The sequence below is a fragment of the Mus caroli genome, unplaced genomic scaffold, assembly GCF_978045245.1.
Source record: "Mus caroli unplaced genomic scaffold, Mus_caroli_1 scaffold_20, whole genome shotgun sequence".
Taxonomy (NCBI): domain Eukaryota; kingdom Metazoa; phylum Chordata; class Mammalia; order Rodentia; family Muridae; genus Mus; species Mus caroli.
Genome location: NW_028227275.1, coordinates 24,192,508 through 24,215,197, shown reverse-complemented (window position 1 = coordinate 24,215,197; position 22,690 = coordinate 24,192,508). Strand labels below are relative to the sequence as shown.

At 41.8% G+C, this 22,690-nt stretch overlaps 1 protein-coding gene and 1 long non-coding RNA gene across 6 annotated transcripts in view; one reads left to right on the top strand and one right to left on the bottom strand.

Moving 5' to 3' along the window:
* Cpeb3 (cytoplasmic polyadenylation element binding protein 3) overlaps window positions 1-22,690 on the bottom strand; it is a 184,791-nt gene that overhangs the window by 152,621 nt on the left and 9,480 nt on the right. The window contains exon 1 of one of the 5 annotated variants that reach the window (XM_029472537.2): window positions 2,566-2,671. The exons of 3 other annotated variants lie outside the window; for them this stretch is intronic. The gene's annotated coding sequence lies outside the window, so the exon portion shown is untranslated. Of the gene's footprint in view, window positions 1-561; window positions 747-2,565; window positions 2,672-22,690 lie in introns of those variants that run through there. One more of the 5 variants, XM_029472534.2, reaches the window with a different exon arrangement.
* On the top strand, window positions 45-21,343 carry LOC115029984 (uncharacterized). The gene is made up of 3 exons (XR_003835557.2): window positions 45-594; window positions 684-745; window positions 19,532-21,343. It is a non-coding gene; the product is annotated as an uncharacterized LOC115029984 (long non-coding RNA).

The following is a 22,690-nucleotide window of genomic DNA, read 5'->3' as shown; positions in this document are numbered from 1 at the left end:
GTTCCTGTTTTTTCCCAAGCACCACCCTCCCCCAGTTATTTGCATACGTCAATAAATAGTGCTGCGTCCTTCAGCAAGGTTAAAAAGACTTGGTACACGACCCTCTTTCCCCTTCCCCAGCTGGAGCACTTAGAAACCATTTTTTAAGCCGACTTAGCCCTCTTGATTAGCAAACTGCCTTCTTGCCTCGGATGATTGTTTCATTTGGCTGCAGCGAACCTCGAGAGACAAAATCTTTGGCATTTGTTGGAAGAACTCAGCTGCACAATCATTCTCTGGCCTCTCAGTAGCGGCAGCTACTCCATTTTGTTAGGAGACGTTTTAATATAAAAGAAACCTCAGTTTTTAGAAAAATGAAAATCGCCGGGCGTGGTGGCGCATGCTTGAAATCCGAGTACTCTGAGGGAGAGGCAGAAGGATCAAAAATTCAAGGTCAGGCTTAACTATTTAGCCAGTTCGAGTCCAGCCTGGTATATAAGAAACCTGACTTAAAAAAGAAAAAAAAAAAAAAAAAGAAAAAGAAAAGAACAGAAAGAAGTAAAAGAAAAGGAAAAAACCTACTGAAACGTTTAGAAGTGTTTGCTTCTTATTACTGTAAGGATTGTGGGTTTTCTGCTTATTCTCCGATTTTCTCCTCTCCAGTTCTGCCGCCCAAGTGATTTACTGGCTTCTTGGCATTTCAGGTCTCTACAGGAGCCTGAGAAATTCTCTGCAGAGTGGAGAAACGCTTCTGCTTGGATTTGAGGTCAGAGGGAGGAAGGTGGGGAGGGAGGAGGGGAGGGAGTCTGTGAGATGGAGAGGGGGCGGGACTTTAAAAATGCATCTGAGATTTAAGTAGACAGTCAAGATAATTCTGGGGTTGCCAGATTTTCATTTTTGAATCCTCCTGCTGCTGCCTCGGTCACAAGACTGGCAAATTTAGAATCCATTCTTTTATCACTAGTATTAGCAATGAAAGACTATGGTTTGAGGACCCTGAATTACCATATGCTAGCAACTGTTAAAAATAGAGGAGTACAAAGTCCCAAATTCTCATACATTGTAATTATAGTACATTACCCTCACTGCTTCATTTAGCCATATAAGGAGTGTATGGTATTTTCCACTTCACATAGAAGGGCTATATTCACCTCTGTCATACAACCTGTTTTCTTACTCAAGGGTGAAAACAGTAATCACTCAAAACCAAGAGATTTCCATGCATGTAGTTATCACTGAATGAGCTTGTCTCAGAATATGCTTAATTGCTTTAAATATCTGAATATTACAGGGCTGAGACCTTGCAAACAAATATTTTGAAATCTTAAAGGAGCTATGACCAAACATATAATTATTTTTAGATGATGATTCAGTACAATTGCAATAAAGTTATTAATATATTTAATATAGTTAATTAACTCATATACTGGAGAAGCATCTTCCTTGGGACATTTGTAAAGGGCATTCAGACACACACAACAGTTCTGCCTTTGGACTATTCAAAAATATCAACTCTTAAAATGGAGGTGGTATCGCTCTTAACTATTACACAAAGGATAACAGACAAGAAGTTGGATTCACAGTTCTTTTTTATTAAAGCCATGATTAAAGTACTTAACAGATACCATCTTTCATTTCAAAGTTTTATATACGAAGAGCATAGTGAGCTTCAGGAAACACTTCACTTCTCTCAGCTGCCTTACTTTCCTTTTTATTCCTCTCTTCCCCTCCCCTAAAAAAAAAAACAACCCAGCCCAGTATAATAGAGCATGCACCAGGGATTGTCTGCTACTATCAATAAAGCCTGCTTCAGATTGCTTTTCTTTTCCTCAGTTCCCTCTATCTGAAACAATGGCTTTGATTAGTGTTATAAATAGAGCACAGAGAGGAGAGTGGACCTTGGAGTCAGACAGCACGAAGTTCCATCCCTGCCAAAGAGGGTGGCCACAGAATCATTCTCCTACTTCCTTCTTACAGTGCTGCAGTAGACCATTGTACCTCTGGAATTTGAGTGCTTTGATAAGCTAGAACTTTCTTTACAATAGCTTTATCATCATGGCTGAAATATGTACTGGATTATAATTCTAGTATCACCCAGCTATTCTCATTGCTTGTAGTTAACACTTTTGTTAATGCCTTTAGCTTAAACTGCATTAAAACCCCAAGCCAAAAAGTAACCAAGGCTCAGAATATTTTATAATGGCTTTAATTAATAGTAATACTATAACATTAAATTCTCAAAATATTCTAACAAAACACTCCATGTTTTTCAGAATGCTCTTTAAAAATAATACAAATTTAACTTTCTGTATTAAATTCACTCGGTCAAGGTCAAGACCCACCTTTTAATATGATCTTTTAAACAAAAGCTAAGTCAGTGACTAATATAAAATTTACAAAGTCAATATGTAACATCCTTAAATAACTGCCTGTATAATTTGATTTGGAGGGTTTTTTTTTTCCTTTGCTTATATATAGCAAAGTCTGAGAAATAGATTCCTGTTTCCCCTCCCCCACCGCACACAATAGACCGGCTTTTACATGCAATTGCCCAATTTCAAGTAACAAATTCATAGCAGCAGTTACCTTTAAGTGTCCAGTTTTTAAAGATCGATAAAATTGGGGAAAAAATGAATAGTATTTATTTCTTCTTTCGGGTTGATTATGTGACCGCTCCGGAAAAGCACTTTGACAACTGTAAGAAGAGTGGGCATGCGCACACAGAGAACGGTGGGGCTGAAGTCCTTCACTCGGTACTCTGCCTCTGCCCGGCTTCAGCACGTTCAGTCAGGAAAGGAGGAAGCCTCGTAAATACAGATTCCAAGGGGGAGAGTTTGTGCCCGGATTATATTATCGCCTTCTAACCAACATAAATCAGGAGTTGTTGAAATAAAAGAAGGAAAAATAAATTGGATTGTCAACTTGATTTAGGAAGCAAGGCTAAAAGAGAAAGTAGATTGTAAGACTCAGAATAAATAGATCCTGCAGAGCTACCTTAAATGGTATTATGATGGTAATGCCTGGGTAGCCAGCAATAGGAACCCTACCAGAGAGAAAGAGATGAGGGTGTGGAAGAAAAAGAATAGATGAAGAACTACTAGGGAATGAAAACAGTTAAAGCCCCCACCCCTGCTGCTTTCCTGGCAGGCACAGCAGACAAGACAAGACTACATACACTAGGCTAATCTGGATCCTGCAGCCTCGACCTCCTAAAAGCTGGGATTATAGATATGTACTGCCACGCCTGCCTAAAGGAAACACTTTTAATACAGAATCTTTAAGCATACCTTAATACTAAATGTACTACTGACCTTGAAGACAAAAATCCGTTTTAATCACCAATGCTGGACACCTTATGTACCAGAACCGATGGATTGAGATGGGGCCTCCCTATGTATGCACCCCTGGCTGTCTGGAAACTGGCTGTGTAAATCAAGCAGGCTTCAAAAGTGGACCAATCTTCCTGTCTTTGCTTCCCTAGTGCTGGAATTAGAAGTTTGTGCCACCACACCCAGTTCAGGATTTTTGTATTTAATTTTTTACTGGATGAGCAAAGCCCACATTCATAATCCCAGCACTGGGATCCCAGGCTGGGAGTTCTGACAGCCAGGGCTATACACAAACCATAAAAGGGCTGAGGAGATAAATTAGTTGATAAAGTCTTTGCCCTGAATGTACAAATGTATAAGAACCTGAGTTAGATCCCCAGAACCCATGTTTAAAAACAAACAAACACCTAGGCAAGGCAGCATAGCACTCTTATAAACCCAGAGCTGGGGAGGTGGGAACAGGTGGGTCCCTGGGTCTCTCTTGCTGGCCAGCCTAGCGTAATAGGCAAGCCCAGTCCAAGTTGAGAGGTAGTCTTTAAAAAAGTCTATGGCCATGTTACCCTGACCTCAACCTATCTCTTCTCATCTAAGCAAGGCTTGGTTAGTACTTAGATGGGAGGCTGCCTAAGATAACCAAGTACTGTAGGCTCTTGGCCTCCCAGTCTTTCCATTTTGGCCACAACCTAGGGCCACTCTAACATGTCCCCACCTATCTGTACCCCAGAAAATAAAACAGTAGACTGCTCCTGAAGAAGCAACCTGAAGTTGACCTCTGGCTTCAACTACGTTATACACACATGTGTATAACTCCCACATATATAAACACTCATATATATATATATACATGCAAAAAAAAATTCTACCTGTGGGCTGGTGAGATGGCTCAGCGGTTAAGAGCACTGACTGCTCTTCTGAAGGTCCTGAGTTCAAGTCCCAGCAACCACATGGTGGCTCACAACCATCCGTAATGAGATCTGATGCCTTCTTCTGGAGTGTCTGAAGACAGCTACAGTGTACTTATATATAATAAATAAATAAATAAATAAATCTAAAAAAAAAATTCTACCTGTATGTTCTGATTCAACACACTTTATTTTTACCTAGTAAAATGAAAGTGTACCTTGCATTATTGATATAGTAATCAAATAAAATTCAATTCTTTCACTGCAAAATAATATTTGATCACATACTAATTAGTAAGTAACTTAAAACTTTAGGCGGACAATGACTTCTTTGTTTTATTTTTATACACACACACACACACACACACACACACACACGCAGGTACTAGTTAGGGAGAACTGTATTGGGGAGATACTTGGTTGTCCTGAGACAGAAGTTTGTTTAGTCCTGGCTAGCCTTGAACCTGCTATGTAGCTGAGGATGCTCTTGAATTTCTGATCCTCCTGTCTCTACCTCCCAAATGATAGGATAATAGTTGCTACCACACAGAGCCCTTAATTTTTTTTTTATTAACTTAGTATATGATTTCCCCTATTTTTACCTAATTTTTCCGAGGCCAGATCTTGCAACATTAGCATCAACTGTCATTAAGTCTCGCTCCTGAAAGCAACAGCTCAAACGCTAAGGTTGCTCACATAGGCACAAGGTAATGCTTCTGTGGGATCTGGTTTCATGCGGTTCATCCATGGGGTTCAGAGTGAGCACCACTTAATGACTGTGCTGATTGAACTTAGAATTGAAACTACCAAGGATCATTTACAACTGTCACAATTTTCTATTTCCCTTCCTAACTTGTAAATTAAAAGGACGGTGTTATCAGACACTACCAATTCCCACCGTTAGTAGTCTTTGTGTCTAGTTATTTTGTTTGTCATTCCTTCCTTTTTGGGGGGGTTTGTTGGTATTGTTGTTGTAGTGAGTTTTTGGTTTTGTTTTGTTTGAGAAAGGACCTAACTGTGTAGCCTTGGCTGGTCTAATATTTTCTATTGACCAGACTAAGCTCAAACTCAGAGAGATGCATCTACCTCTGCCTCTCAGTTACAGAGATCAAAGGTGTGGGCGGGCATCACACAGATTGTTTTTGTTTTGAGTCAAGGTCTGGCCTGGCCTGCAACTTGCCATGTAACCAAAGCAGACTTTGAACTTCAGGTCCTCCTTCCTTTTCCTCCCCCTCTCATGTGCTAGGGTTACATGTCCCCACCCATCTCTACCCCAGAAAATAAAATGGCACACTGCCCCTGAAGAAGCAACCTGAAGTTGACCTCTGGCTTCAACTAAATGATGCACATCTGGTTTATACAGTGCTGGGATGAACTCGGGGTTTCATGTGTGCTGAGCAAGCACTCCATCAACTAAGCCACATCCTCAAACTCTCTGTCCAGTTATTTAAGGAATATGAAGTTATATAAGAAAAAAAACAACCCTAATAATTTAGGTAGAAGTTAAGTGCAGTGGTGTATGTCTGTAATCCCAACACATCAGAGGCTGACACCGGAGGATTCATACTAGCTCCAGCCTTGACTACAGAGACTTTGTTGCCTAGCTCACTACCTTGTACCACCCCACAAAAGATTTTCTCTATTTTTTTAACCATTCAGATGCATGTTTGAAAGAGTTTACTTGAACATTTAGTAATCCAACTAACCTCAAGTGCAGATCTACTGGTAATTCACAGGCTAAAAAACTAACCTCAAGTGCAGATCTACTGGTAATTCACAGGCTAAAAAAAGATAAACTCTGCTGAGTGCTAATGAGCACTGGCTGGAAACTTACTGTACTTAAGAGTGAGTAATTAATCTTTGCTTTTTCCCCCTAAAATGAACACTTAGACCTAAAAAGAAAATCGCTCAAGCAAGAATACCAAAGCATACATACCAAGACCCTCAGCAAGGACAAAGGCGCTCTCTCAATATTCAAATATTGGTTGTGTGTGTGTGTGTGGTATTCATGTCTGCATGTATAATCACACATGTAAAGGCCAGAGATTGACACTGGTTTTGTTGTTGTTTTTATTGTTCTCCACTTTATATCGAGGTTAAGTCTCTAGTCTCACACTTGATCCTAGGATGGCTAATTCTGCTGGTCCAACTAGCCTGCTTACTCCAAGCCTGCTTACTCAGTCTCCTAAGCTCTAGAACCACAGGCAAGCTGCCATGCCATCCTACCGTGTACATGGCTTCTGAAGATACTTGCATAGCACATGCCTTTCCCACTGAGCCATCTTTCTAGGACCTCATTTTTTATTTAACCAAAATAGTCAAATACATTTTTTCGAGACAGGCTGTCTGTAGCCCAGACTGGCCTTGAGCCTCTGCCTCCCAGGCATGAAACAGCACACTCACGTACATCTTTCTGGGCTGCATTCCTCTCTCCTTACTAGCACCACACTGCTTATAAATAAACATGGACAGTGTGTAAGGTTTCTCTTTCTTTTTAGACGAGGGTCTCACTATGTTGTTCAGGTTAATCTCAAACATAGGGGCTCAAGCAGTCCTCCCATCTCAGCTTCTCCTGTATCTAGGAACAGCATTGAACTCAGGTTGCCTTCTGAGAACTGAAAATAACAGATATGTACCACCATTCCCAGTTCCATATGTAAACAGAGAAGTGGATGAATGGGTAGGTTTTTAGATAAAGGATATATTTATATAGAACAGCCAAAATTCTAGTATAAAGTACACTTCACTTAGAAGGATAATTACACTAGGTGACTACAGGCACAAGCCTATAATCCCCAGGACCTAGGAGATAGAGGCAAGAGAACTAGAGGTTCAAGGTCTTCCTTAGCTACACATTAAATTCCTAGGCAGCTTGGGCTACATGAGACACTGTCTCAAAAAACAACAAAAGAAAGCTAGACAAAAATAAATAAATAAATAAATAAAGCAAAAATGTAGAAGAACAACTAAGAAAGTGGCCAGAGAGCAGAAGGAACAAGAAAGAGCAATACATAGGGAGTATATATAGTCAAAGTATATAATATATGCGTATTAAAATGGTGTAATAACGCCTGTTGTTTTGTGCAATGAATATATACTAATTTTTAAAGTATTAAAAAAGTTTAGAAACATAATCCAGAACTGAGAATATATTTCAGTGGTACACTGTTTGCCTAGCATGTTCAAGGCCCTGGGACAGATCCCCAGTACCAAATGAGAAAAAAAAAGAAAAGAAAAGATCTAGAAGAATATCTTCACAGCATTAAGGTAAACAACAATGTACTTGTTTGGGTAGAGGATTGAATCTAAGCTCACATACACTGAGGACATATTCTGACCACTGAGTTACACCTCCAGCCCCATCAGTCCTTTAAAACAAATCACAAAAAGATAGCCATAAATAAAATTAACAAGATGGACTAATTAAGATTATGCTTCACTAGGTGTGGTGGAGCACGACTTTAATCCCAGCACTCAGGAGGGAGAGGCAGGCAGATCTCTGAGTTGAAGGCCAGCCCTATCTACAGAGAGAATTCCAGTGCAGCCAGGGCTACACAGAGAAATTCTATTTGGAGGTGGGGGGAAAAAAGAATCTGTTTGCTACTGGACCTACTGGCCTGTGCTTACAATCCCAGCATTTTGGAGGCTAAAGCAAGAGGGATGAAATAGTGAAGGACCCAGGAGTTATAGAGTTCAGCAAAAGCATCTGATCTGGATCTGAGGTATGGGGAGCCCTGTGGATACATCTGGGGGTGCAAAGTAGGTGACATAATATCCAATTTTCTCTCTTTCTTTTTTTTTTTAAGACTTAGGTTCTTTCTTTCTTTCTTTTTTTGAAGATTTATTTATTTAATGTATATGAGTACTGTAGCTGTACAGATGGTACAGATGAGCCTTCATGTGGTTGTTGGGAATTGAATTTTTAGGACTTCTGCTTGCTCCCGTCAACCCCGCTTGCTCAGTCCCTGCTTGCTCCAGCCCAAAGATTTATTTATGATTATACATAAGCACACTGTAGCTGTCTTCAGACGCACCAGAAGAGGGTGTCAGATCTCATTCAGGATGGTTGTGAGCCACCATGTGGTTGCTGGGATTTGAACTCAGGACCTTCGGACCTTCAGAAGAGCAGTCATTGCTCTTACCTGCTGAGCCATCTCACCAGCCCCTAATATCCAATTTTCTAAATCTCCGGGGAACACATCTGTATTACCTCTCCCCTTAGAGAGGCAGAGCATCTTTTCACATCCCTTTGTCCACTTTGATTCTTTTGTTGTCAAAGTCTCATCTCTACCCTTGTTGATTTGTAAGAACCCTCTATAAACTCAGATTAAAAGCCTTTCATTGGAATACAGAGATAGAAGTGTGTGTGTGTGTGTGTGTGTGTGTGTGTGTGTGTGTGTGTGTGAGAGAGAGAGAGAGAGAGAGAGAGAGAGATGATTTTGTATATACTCTTTCACTATGTGGATTTTTACTCTAACACTAAAAAAGTAAACAGGTTTCTGTTTGTGTGTAGTTTGTGTGTTCACCTGCTGCCTGGAACTTGCTATATAACCATGTTGGTGGCTGACCTATCCTGTTTAATGGTCCTGCCCTCAGTCTCATTATTCAGTGTTATGATAAGAATCTGGACAGGATTCTGTCCTTCCTCTTCTCCCTTACTGAAGGAGTCTAATTGGTCACTAAAACTTGTTCATTCTGCCTCCTCAATTTCTGCTTGCATCCCTTCCTCTTTTTTTTTTTAAGATTTATTTATTTATTATATGTAAGTACACTGCAGCTGTCTTCAGACACTCCAGAAGAGGGAGTCAGATCTCCTTAAGGATGGTTGTGAGCCACCATGTGGTTGCTGGGACTTGAACTCAGGACCTTCAGAAGAACAGTCAGTGCTCTTACCAGCTGAGCCATCTCACCAGCCCACATCCCTTCCTCTTTATTTTCAGCCAATATAATCCTGTCCCTTAACTCCCTACAGTAATATAATATATGTCTCTCATACCTTTCAAATGTGGCTTCCATACTAAATCTTGAATTATCATTTACATGTGGGTTTCCCATGGAATCACCTTCATGAAACTATTCTTTTTGCTAAAAAAATAAGCTATAAAATTCTTCTACTTTTTCCCCAGCCATGCCAACATTGGCAGTTCCATAACCACGTCTCTGCCTTTATCCTGGAATACCTTTCTACCTCTGAATAATCTGCTTCTATTCACTTCTGCTCTCTGAAGCTTATCCTGACCATGTGGACAGAACTGCCCCACTCCCTGTGCACAAATGTGCTTCGAGGACAATAGTCCATATGTTTTGCTTATAAGTCTGTTCTTGGTTTGGTGCCACTGTAGAGGTGCTGGATGGGAGTTTGTTGACCAATCAAAGAAAAAGGTAGGTTTTCCCTCATGAAGACTGAGAGAATTTTTTTCAAGTTACAGTAGATGAAAAATTCTTACTATTCAATGTATTTCAAAAATACTATGTTTAATGAGCATAACATGATTTTAGTATGACTAGTCCTCCCTTTCTCCTGCTGTAGGGTATTTGTTTCTAGGTTTTTACTATTTTCTAAACCAATTGTTTCCTTGAACCATATTTCTAAAGAAGGATTTACTCACTAAAGAAAGAGAAAATTAAAGTTTTCATATGTGCTAACAAATGCCTTAAGTAAGGTTCCATCACTGTAGACTTCTACCAGAGAAGAACCTCTGAAACATCAAATGAGCCAGGTATGATGGTACATGCATGGAGTTCCAACACTTGCGAGGTGAGGCAGAAGGACCAGGAGTTCAAAAGACCACCTCAGCTACACAGTGAGTTTGAGGCTGCCTGAGGTACAAAAGATCCAATCTCAAAAATGAATAAATAAACATGACAGAGGAGAGGGAGAAATTAGAACAAAGTATAATCACACTTAGATATGAAAATTCCATAATGAAACCTATTGCTAACTTACTAGATATTTCTTTATTTTCTACTGTTGTTATTTTAATATTTTATGCGCATAGGTGTTTTGCCTGTATGCATAGCTGGAAGAGAGCATTAGGTCCCCTAGAACTGCATTACAAACAGCTGCAGTTAAAGACTGTTGGGAACCACCATGTGAGTTCTGAGACTCAAAGCCAGGTCCTCCAGAAGAGCAGCCCGAGCTGAGGTGAACCACCTCTCCAGCCTCCCCTCCCCCTCTCCCCAAAAGAAAGAAAGAGAGAGAGAGAGAGAGAGAGAGAGAGAGAGAGAGGGAGGGAGGGAGGAAGGAAGGGGGTGTTCACATGAGGAGACAGAGAGACAGAGACGGGGGGGGGGGGGGGGTGTTCACATAAGAATGCAGCTATACAGATGTCATGGCATGTGGAGCTCAGAGGTAACCCAGGTCCTTATTTCTGACCCTGTTTGAGGAAGGGCCTCTCTCGTGTTTGCCATTGTGTATAGCAGACTAGCTCAGACAAGCTTCTAAGGGATGCAGTCTCCACCTCTTAGTGTACAGAAGGAGCTCTGGGATTATAGATCCAAGTCACTGTTGACAAACATAAGCAGGCTTTTGCAAGAGTTCCACAGATCTGAACTCAGGTCCTAGTTTGAACAGCAAGTATTTCACCCATTGAGCTCAGGCCTTCTCATGCCATGCTGGAGCTTGAGTGAAGGGCCCTCTCTACACGTGCTAGCTAAGAGTTCTTCCCCTCCTATTGTTCCCCTTGTCATTTGAGTCTCAGAAAATCCACGCATAGTAACACAAGCCTGCAGTCCCAAGTCAGGGGGTAGAGGCAAAAAGATCAGAAGAGAAGATCATTCTGAGCTACACAGTGAGCTGCAAGCCAACCTAGGCTACTAAAGACCCTACCTATTTCAAAACAGAAAGCAGGCTGAGCGTGGTGGCACAGGCTTATACGACCACCACTTGGAAGGCAAATGCAGGAGGACTGAAATAAATCCTACCCAGTTCATGCTTTTAATTATTCCAGAGGCTGGGTCTATAGCTCAGTAAAGGGGTGCCCATCTAACAAGACTCCGTGTTCAATGCCTAGCACTGAAATAAAAATCACTATGTGGTCAGAGGGCAACTTAAAGGAGTTCATTCTCGCCAGGCGTGGTGGCTCACGCCTTTAATCCCAGCACTTGGGAGGCAGAGGCAGGGGGATTTCTGAGTTCAAGGCCAGTCTGGTCCACAGAGTGAGTTCCAGGACAGCCAGGGCTACACAGAGAAACCCTGTCTCGAAAAACCAAAAAAAAAAAAAAAAAAAAAAAGAGTTCATTCTCTTTCCTTAGGCTCAAACTCAGATCCAACAGGCTTGGTGGCCTGTGCCTTCACCCACTGATCTGTCTTGATAGAATTTCCCCATCACACACTAATTTTTGAGAGTCTCCAATAGCCACTGGCTGGATTAGAATTCACTATGCATACAACACCAGCTTCTAACTTATAGCAATCTTCCTGCCCCTGTTTCCAAGTATAGGCATTCACTACTAAGCCCAGCCAAGACTATCTATCCCTTCACAAAATTTCAGAAGTAAATTCTACACAGTTCTTAATCATACCAGCTTTTAATTATTCTAGAGGCTGGGTCTATAGCTCAGTAATGAGGTGTTTACCTACCAAAGCCTATGTTCAATTCCTAGGGTTTTTTGTTTTGTTTTCCTTTCTTTTCTCTTCTTTTCTTTTTTGAGACTGTTTCTCTGAGTAGCCTTTGGCTGTCCTGGTACTCACACTCTGTTGGAGACCAGGTTACCCTCAAACTCAAATCCACCTGCCTCTGCTTCCCAAGTGCTGGGATTAAAGGTGTGTGCCAGCCCCACTTGGCTAAAACTCTTTATCAGTTTCAACCTTTCATTTGAAATGTTGTTCAAAAGTTGCTTCACAAACCAGGTATACTTCTATAATCTCAAAGCTCAAGAGGTCAAATCAGAACAATCTTGAATTTAAGGATAATCTGGGCTATACAGTAAGACCTATCTAAAGCAAAGCAAGAGCTGGGAAGCCGCTCAAGAGCAGGATGTTGTTTGTCTAGCATGAATAAGACCCCAAGGTTTACCCCAGGACAGGAAAAAAGAAGTTGTAGTCATAAACTTGACACCGAGAGGAACCCTCAAGGGACAGGCTTTAGAGGGATTTTATTAGCTTTCATAACTTCAGCTTCCATTGCAGAAGCTGAAGCTATGACTTTGATGCGATTTAAGGATTTCCTCCGTCTATCTATTCCAGTTACATCTTGTCTTACACTGCTGTCTATAGGGTATGGTCAAACACTCACCCTAGAATTCAGGACTCTATCTAGTCCCAACCTATGATTCCAGGTAGCATCACCCCTACTCCTCCAAGCGAGCTAGTCCACTGAGAACCCTGAGTCTCCCTGGGGTTCCAGGTTGTACCACTAACCCTGCTGCCTGTTGGTTTAATGTGATAATCTTCAGATCTATCCCTTTTCCTGCAAATGACATACTTTTGTCCTTTAGAGCTATATAGGTAGTATACTTCCTTTATCCAGTCATCTGTAGGAGGACACCTAACTCAGCCTTTTCACCTGGAAGGGCCTCACTAGGTTGTCCAAGCTGGCCTTGAACTCATTCATTAACCTAGGCTGATCTTGAATTTGTGGTCTTCCAGCCTCAGCCCTCTTGAGTGATTGGTGTGGCCTGCCTGTCCAACCAGGCCAGGCTTTGCAGTTAATATTTATGGGGCATACATTATGTGCTAGACACAATGCTAGCTGCTTTCCACATATTAATTTAGTTTTTTGTTGGTTTGAAATAAAAAATATTTTTCTTCTTTGTTTTTTACTTTATTTTTGAAACAAGGTTTGACCATGTAGTTCAGACTGGCCTGGGGACTGCCTGTGTAGGCCAAGCTACGCTTAAAGTCCCGATCCTTCTTCCTCAATCTTCTGAACGTTGGAACTACAGAACTGCAGCACCACATCTGTTTTAATTCATTTCATTCACCCTTGCAATCCTTTTCTCCCCAAATCACACAGCCACAGAAACAGTTTGACCTTTAGAGGTGAAGAAAGAAGGCAAATGGTGGCTTAGCAACTTCTCTTTCTACCATTGAAACAAAGCTGTAGGAAAACCAGATTCTATCCATGGCAAGAGCATCTCTCTGTGGGATGTCCTAAAATAAGCATGACTATCTCCCAGAAAACAACTCATCAAAGCCCAGTGCAGTGGCACATCCTGATAATTCCAGCACTGGAGGTAGAAGGAAGCAGGAGGATCCAAAGTTCAAGGTCATCCTCAGTCCTGTAGTGAGCCCAAGGTCAGCCTGGGCCCCAGGAGGCCTGCTCTAAAAGTAAAAAGACAACTGATTTGTCTTAATAGATTGGGAGAAGAGGCTCGTCAGACTAGAGGCAATGAAGCAACCTTTTCTTTGCTACCATGTCTGCAGTGGCAGCCAGCAACTAGCAGGTTCCACAGGAACCTGACGAGTCACAGGAATCACCACAACAAGGACAAGGTCCATGTGTCTGTCCAGGTAGCCCTTGGATCCTCTCATTTGGTACCAAAGTAGTGTCTGTATAGTATCCGTGCCTTTCTTACATGGGGAATTGGACTTTCCCAAACTCCTCTACTTTTATAATCTGACATGATGCTAATAACTTATGCAGTAACTAGACTGCACAGAGCCCTCACTTTCCCTTTCACAGACTGTAGAATATACCCCTCAGCACCAGAAAGTGAGCAGTAGGGACTGAAATCCAGCCCATATTCCTCTAAGCAAGGACATGAATCTTATTGAAGAGCTGCATCCTGAAGGGACAATCCAAAACAGGATGCATGAGTATATGAGCGTTTCCCAATGGGAAAGTCAGGGCTAAGCTCAGAAGAGTATAAAATAGTTCCTACACAGGACATCTGGACTTTCCCTAGGGTGTTGGGAGACCTTGGATCTGATCTCCATCATGTAGAAGGATCAAGAAGAGATGATAATTTAATTCTCTTAATTGACATGTGAGTTTTGTTTGTTTTTGAGACAGGGTCTCAATATATAGGCCAGGCTAGCCTTGAGTTAACTCATAGGTGTACCTACCTCAGCCTCCTGAATGCTGGCTTAGAGGTGTATGCCACCTGTCACTTTTGTTTCTCACACTATAACTCATGTAGTAGTTTGATTTATGGTAGGCTATCTTTGTCTAGTATTGAAGATTGGCTTCCTTAGGGTTTTGCTTTAACCATATGAACCAAAATCCAGAGGTGTTTTTACATTTTATTTGCTTGTTTGTTTGTTTGTTTGAGACAGTATTATCCTAATGACCCAAACAGGCTTCAAATTCACAAGCCTCCTAATCTTAGCCTCCTGAGGGCTGGAATTCCAGGCAAGTGCCACCATACCTGACTCTCTGATACCTTCTTGGGGAGTCTGAGAAACAAATATGTGTGGCAATTATCTCTACCACCATTTTGGGGGGAAATAGACTACCTGCCAAAATGCTAAACAGAAAATGACATTATCACAGTAGTAGGGGGTCAACTTAATATTGTAAGAGCTGACATGTGGAAAGGGCATGAGATTATCAAATTTAATTCTCATCAGACATGGTAGCACATGGCTGCAATACCAGCATCCAGAAGGCTGACACAAAAGGGTCAGTAATTCAGGGACGGCCTTGGCTCCCTGGTGAGTTTGAGTTAAGTCTGAGATAAATGAGACCCTGCCTCAAAAATAAACAAAGAAAATATATCTCCATCTGATTGTATAAGCACAGTTATTCCCACTACCACTTGCCTGGTCCTAAGTAATAACAGTAACAAGTAAGCAGGCAGCACTCTGCTCCTACCCGGCCCATTGTCCTCTTGCAGAGAACGCAATACCCTAGTCTTCCTAAAAATCTCTTTAGGAGCAGTGGTGGACCTCATATTTCCAAGCACTAAAAGACCAATACAAGAGGATTCTTTGAGCCCAGGAATTTGAGGCCAGCCCAGGTTGGCCTTGAGCTCACTCTGTAGACCAGGTAGGCCTTGAACTTGGTGCTCCTCTTGCCTCAGCTCCCCACATGACTTTGATGACCAGACTAAGCAACCAGGCCAGTTACAGATTGTAACTGTGGGAAGCAAAAGTGCCTGAACTTATACATAGACACTATGCCTAAAAGGCCCATGTTCCCAGTTTCTTAGTTAGCTTCCTCTAAAAATAAAATGGAGGCAATTTTAACCGCTGCTGTATCTAAATATCCAAAATTATGTTAGTATGTATAAAAGCATTTTTAACAAACTAAAAGTAAAAGCCAATGTTTACAGTCTACCATTAATACTGGAAGGCAATTGAGCTTCCTAGAAATGCTATACTGCTCTTTCTCTCCTTCCTACTTAACACTGACATCACCCACCAGTCATGTGAGTCAGCTTCACGAGTACAACAATAGGATCCTACTAGCCAAATACTTTTCTCACTATATAGTCCTGGCTGGCTTTAAACTCCCAGAGATTCACCTGCCTCTGCCTCCCAGCTCTTGAATTAAAGACAAGCACCACCACATCTGGCTCCACATCCTTCTTATACCTCTTCTTCCTACAACTGTATTTCCTACTTCTGGAGGAGAAAACAAAGTATGAGGAATGACCTCAACCACCACAGAAAGCAGATATTCTTAATAAGCTTCTATTTCTTTTTTGTGTATTAGCTTTAAACGTTTACGTATAGAGAGTTTCTTCACCATGTTAATGATGTTTATAATAGCTGACATCATGTACTACGTAAGAAGGTCTTATGCCTTAGGGCAGTAGTTTTCAACCTGTGGGTCTCAACCCCTTTGGCAAACCTTTATCTTCAAAAATATTTGCATTATGTATGAGAGGTGGCTCAGTGGTTAAGAGCACTGTCTGCTCTTCCAGAGGTCCTGAGTTCAATTCCCAGCAACCACATGGTGGCTCACAACCATCTGTAATGGGATCGGATGCCCTCTTCTGGTGTGTCTGAAGATAGCTACAGTGTACTCACATAAAATAAATAAAATCTTAAAAACAAAAAGAAAGGAAAAGGAAAAGGCCAGACAAGACTTTTATGGCTGGGGGTCACCACAACATGAGGAACTATCCAAGTGGGCTATAGCACTGGAAAGGTTGAGGATCACTGTCTTAGGGAGTTAATCTTCACATCACCCCAAATAATAAAAGTTGTCATTCTTTTGCTGGAGTTTTCAATTTTGTTTTATATTAATTGGTGGGGGGCGGGGATAGAGGAAGGGAGAGAAGGAGGGATGGAGAGAGAGACAGAGCTAGCAAGCTAGTTCTCTCCCTCCAGCACCAGAGTCCTGGGCATTGAACTCAGATCATCAAGTTTAGCAGCCAGTGATTTTAACTGTTGAACCATCCCTGTCTGTTTGTTTTAAGGAAATTCAGGCTTAGGAATGCTAGATAAAGGCTGAAGAAATGGCTTAACAGTTAAGGTCACTAAGTTCTGTTCATAGCAGCCATATAAAAAGTGGGGCATGATGGGACATGCTGGGGAAGGAGAGATGGAGGACTCCTGGGGCCTACTGGCCTAGCCTAATTGGTGAATCCCATGTCCTGGTGAGGGATCCTATCTCACAACCTCAGGGAAGTCCAGTTCTGGAGGACCCTATACCTCAGGCCTGCTCTGGCACCCACCAAAACATATACATATGCCAACACACACACACACACACACACACACACACACACAAAGGGGCTGAGGACATAGCTCAGTTGTATAGCACTTTCCTAGCATTTTTGGTTTGATTTGGTTTGGTTTTTTTGAAGTGGGGGTCTCATGTAGCCAAAGTTAGCCTCAGACCACTATATAATTGAGACAGTCCTTGAATTCTGGACCTCCTCCTAAGATCCCAGTACTTGGCAGCAGCAAGCGCCCTCCCCTCTGAACCATCTTGCCAGCCTACCCCCATCAGTTTTTGAACATTTCTCTTTCCTGTGCACCCATGGTTTCAAACTCACTATATGGTTCAGCAGCAGCATCCCTAGATTCGGGGATTACATATATATGTCAAACACAATCAACTTGGACAACTGCCCTTTGTGAGTGGATATTCCTGACTTAGGTCCTTTTCCTGCTGCAGTTAGGAGTGAACATTTCCTCCAAAAGCCCTTGCCGTCTTTATTGGAAACAGCACCAGACATACCTGCACTGTTCTGCGGTGCCCTGTCTAAAGCACTCTGAGCACAGAGAGACAGACAATAACCAGGGGCCTGTTAAGCTCTTACAACATTCTGCAGCTTCTCTAGCCCCAATCACCAAACTGCTCAAAAACAAACAACCCCAAAGGCTTGTGAACCACATGCTCAGGTTTAGTCACAGTTATTGACTGGCCAATTTTCTGTGTTAGTTACTTCTGCCTCATTGTGACCAAAATAACCTAACAGAAAGCACTTCAGGGAGGAAAGGTTTATTTTGGCTCATGTTTTCATCAGTTTAGTCAATCATAGCAGGGATGGCATTACAGAGCTCACAGCAAGCATGTGGCAGGAATGCCTCCCATAGTATTGAACAGGAAGCAGAGAGCACAGTCAGAACTCGGGTAGGAATTGTGTCCATTGAACCATTTGCCCCGGAGACCTACTTCCACCAGACAGGATCCACCTCTTAACATCAAAATACCACCATGAGTCCATTTTAAAGAAATTTTCATGGAGACCAAGGCGTATTCTATAATGTGGAGTGGAATATTCTATGGACATCTAGAAGGACTTTTGAGTCATAAATTTTACGATGGTGTTTCTGGTTTGTTGTTGTTTCATTTGATCTGGAAGACATGTCATTGGGGAAAGTAGAGTATTAAAATCGCCCTCAGCTTCAGTGTTGGGGTTAATCTGTGGTTCAATCTCTAGCAATGTTGGTCTTATGTAGTTGTATGTAATGTGTGTTATGTCTGGAGCTGTAATCTCCTCCTAGTGGATTTTTAGCAATGAGAAGAAACAGAAACTGTATCCCATGAGATACTGTGGTACAAGCAGCAGAGCAGCGGAATCAGATGCCCTGTGTCACTTACTGACAGAATAACCATACACTGCTGTGCTGCTAACGAGCATACTAAATGACATTCTTACTCACACTGACGATCAAATGACCAGGTTACTCTGTTGTGCTTAACCTTAAATTTAGGATTTTAGAAGCTTGATCTGCTCAATTACAGCTCCGAGGACAAAACTATGAGGAGAATATACAATAAGTTTCTTAAACATTCTACGTAAGTCAGGAATTGTTATCATTACTATTATTAGAAATATTTAGTCAATTGGGTATCAACTATTAAAATCCTCTTTAAACAAGAGAGAGAGAGACAGAGATGATGATGATATGAGATAAACACTCAGCAGTGAAGAGCACTGGCTGCTCTTGCAGAACGTTTGACTCCCAGTACCACACAACCATCCATCCATCATTCGAGTTCCAGGGGACCCCATGCCCTCATCTGACCTTTATGAGCACTCTGCACCTATGTGGTGCACATACCTACATACATCCAAACAAAATAAAATAAATCTTAAAAAAAAAAAAAAGAAGAAAGTACCACAAAGACCACGTGTGGCGATCCATATCTGAATACTTGATATTCTACTTCCCAAGGGCTGAGATTACAGGCATGGATCACCAAAGCTAGACTGTCTCAGGTATTCTTCATAACCCAAAAAAAAAAAAATATCTGACTAAAACCCCTCCTTTATAAGAGCTGTTAATTTTTATTAAGCCCAGTTTGTTCTTCCGTTCTCACTCATGGTGGTGTTGTCATCTGTGAGAAAGCAGAGTCTGGTCCCAGGTCCTGGGCATTTATGCTTATGCTTTCTTGAAGTGGGAACTTAATGGTTCTTTGGAAAGATTTTGGATGCTGTTTTGCTGAGGCAAACACGTGAAGGAACATTTCATTAAAGTAGACACAGGTATAAAAGGCTAAGGCAGATTTGTGAAGGAACTTCACTGAAGCAGACACTGGAGAGAGGCCATTCTGCTAAAGCAAGCACGTGAAAGGTCACATGAAGAATTTTTTGCGAACAACACACATGTATTTGTCCACCTTATATTGCATAGTTGGGCTGCCTTTGTCAGGACTCCATAGAGAGTAACACACCAAAAAACTTCTAGTGGTGTGCTGCCGTTTCTTGCCACTTGAGCGGTCTCAGGCTGATTGGATGCATGTGCTAAGGCAAGGCACATGGAGGGCACGTGATGTTTGCAGGGTATAAATAGAGCTTCATGGGCTGGCAGAGCTTGGTTTTGCTGGTATATCTAACTGTGCAATGCTTGTGGGTCTCATGTCTTCACTGAGCTTCCCTTCTCTGAGAGAGAGGCACAGCTAACAACTTCTCCTGGTCCCTCCTGGTCCCTCCTGCTGACTTGAGCCAGGCTGAGGCCTGGCTGTCTCTTTCTAGATCCTGTCACTGCTGTTGCTAACCCAAGTCTACTGAACTTGACCGCTGGTGTATCTGGAATGGATTGAGCTGCCACTGCCTGCTAACCTATGAACTGAACTGCTGATTTCCAGACAACGCAGATGAGGTCACTACAAAGAACCTCTCTAAACAGGTCCACTTCCCCGCCCAACCCCCCACACCCCTGAATCCTTTCTTTTCCATTACCTCTGGTGGGTGCTGGGCTACAAGGGAGGTTTAAGAACCATAATTAAAAATAAGGTTTGGGGCTGGAGAGATGGCTCAGCGGTTAAGAGCACTGACTGCTCTTTCAAAGGTCCCGAGTTCAAATCCCAGCAACCATATGGTGGCTTACAACCATCTGTAATGAGATCTGATACCCTCTTCTGGAGTGTCTGAAGACAGCTACAGTGTACTTACATATAACAATAAATAAATCTTTTTAAAAAATGTTTAAAAAAATAAGGTTTGAAAAAATTAAAGTTATACTTTCTTCTACAAATTTTATACTTTTGGCTCTAACATTTGGGTTTTTTATTTGTTTTGTTTTGTTTTTTTTATTTATTATATGTAAGTACACTATAGCTGTCTTCAGACACTCCAGAAGAGGGCGTCAGATCTTGTTATAGATGGTTGTGAGCCACCATGTGGTTGCTGGGATTTGAACTCCAGACCTTCGGAAGAGCAGTCGGGTGCTCTTACCCACTGAGCCATCTCACCAGCCCTTGGGTTTTTTTTTTTTTTATCAATTTTTAGTTAATTTTTCTTGTAATGTGAGGTAAGAGTCCAACACCATTCATTTGCATGGACTGCCTAGCTGAAATGGAAATATATCCATTCTGCCTATTAGATTATTCTGGTGCCCTTGTTGAAAATAACCTGACCATCGGAATGTCAGGACTTAATTCCAGACTTCCTGGTCCACTAATCAAAACACCTTAGAACACTATTACACCATCTTCATTATTGTGGTATTTTAGTGAGCTTTAAAATCAGGAAACCGACACCAATAAGAAGGCCCAGCAGCTAAAGGCAATCCCTGCCAACTTTAATAACCTGAGTTCAGGATCTGCAGGACCCACATCACCAAAGGAGAGAACCAACTTGTAAAAGCGACTCTCTGGGCTCCAAATACCTGTCACGGCGTGCGCGCACACACACACACACACACACTGACACACTCGCACACAATCTTTGATGAACTCTGTCCATTTACTGGATGTTTAATGGTTGAGTTTTCAGATGTTATTCACTGCTTTTGTTAAGCTGATGCCTTTGTGTTGTGTTTTCACTTACCATCTTCTTTGTATGTACATCTGGCATGTGAGTGTGAGTATGGACGCAGGCATGCCGAGGTGCACATACCGACACAGAGTTACCTCGCTCCGCGTACCCTGGGACCTAGGGATCAGAAAGGAGTCCCTCCAGTGCTTCTACCCACTGAGCCATCTTGCCAGCCCAATGTCACTGTTCCCATGTAGCCCAACTAACCTTGAACTAACTATGTAGCTGAGGCTAACTTTGAACTTCTAATCCTCCTGTCTCAACTCCCCAGTGCTGTGACTAGTAGCATCCACTGCCACAGCCAGGTTTATGTGGTGATAGGGATTAAAGCTAGGGTACTGTGCATGTTTAGAAAGTATTTTACACACTTAGCTGTATTCCCATGCTTAGTGTGTTCCTTTTGATGTTTTTATAAATACAACTACTTTTTCTTACTTTTATTCCTGTATTGGTCACTGCTAATATACAGATATACAATAGATCTTCCATTTTGATCTTATAACTTGCAATCTTGTTAAACTTGCATTTTGGTTCTAATATGTGTTTTGTGTAATTCCTTGAGATTTTTTTTCATTAAAGTTTTCATAGTGTTCTGTTCTGTTCTATTCTGTTCTGAGAGAGGGTCTTACTATATATATCCGGCCAGCCTTGAACTCACAGAATACCCACCTATGCTTTCTGAGTCCCACTATGCCAGGCCTCATTAAAGATGTTGTGGGGTGGTTTTTTTTTTTAAAGATAGATTTATTTATTTATTTATTTATTTACAGTGTACATATGAGTACACTGTAGCTGTCTTCAGACACACCAGAAGAGGGCATCCGATCTCATTACAGATGGTTGTGAGCCACCATGTGGTTGCTGGGAATTGAACTCAGGATCTCTGGAGCAGTAAGTGCTCTAACTGCGGAGCCATCTCTCCAGGCCTAAAGATGTTTTAATAGACTTTAAACACAAAGGCAAAGGAAGAGTTCTCAGGAAGAAAGGCTCGCCCCCCAGCACAGGCATGTGTTCCCCTCACAGGGAGCAGCAGAAAGACAGAGCAGAGTCAGCTCCTTTGAGGTTTTAAACATAAGATCATTTCATCAGCAAATAAAATAGTTTTTCTTCTTCCTTTCCAAAGTGGATGCCATATTAGTCTACCTGTCTGTCACTCTGATAAAATACTGACCAGAGACAACTTGGAGAGAGAAGGGTTGACTTGGCTTCCATGTCCCAGTCCCAGTCATCATTAAGTCAGGGCAAGAACTTAAAGAAGAGAAGAGTCCTCTGGCACCATGGAGGAGAGATGCTTATTGGCTTGCTTTCCTCTGAAACCTCACAAGCCAGGCCCCCATCATCTGCACCTCTCTCCACATCCCTATCTTCTGAGCTTTCATAGCAGCTCATTAAGTCCTGAGAATTCAATAGCCTTTTCTAGCCCAGAGCTTCAAATGCTCCCACCCTCTTCCCATAAAACAACAGTCTTAGTTACAGCCTGGTCTAGAACCAATTTCTGTTCTAGTTTGCATCTGCCACTGTGATTAAACAGCATGACCAAAAGCAACGTAGGGAGGTGCCATAGGTAGGGTTTCCATTGCTGTGAAGGGGCACCATGACCAATGCAACGCTTATAACAACAACATTTCGGGGCTGGAGAGATGGCTCAGTAGTTAAGAGCACTGACTGCTCTTCTGAAGGTCCTGAGTTCAAATCTCAGCAACCACATGGTAGCTTACAACCATTCGTAATGACACCTGATGCCCTCTGTTGTATCTGAAAACAGCTACAGTGTACTTACATAAAATAATAAATAAATCTTAAAAAAAAATAACATTTCACTGGGGCTGGCTTACTGGTTGAGGTTCAGTCCATTATCATCATGGCAGGAAGCAT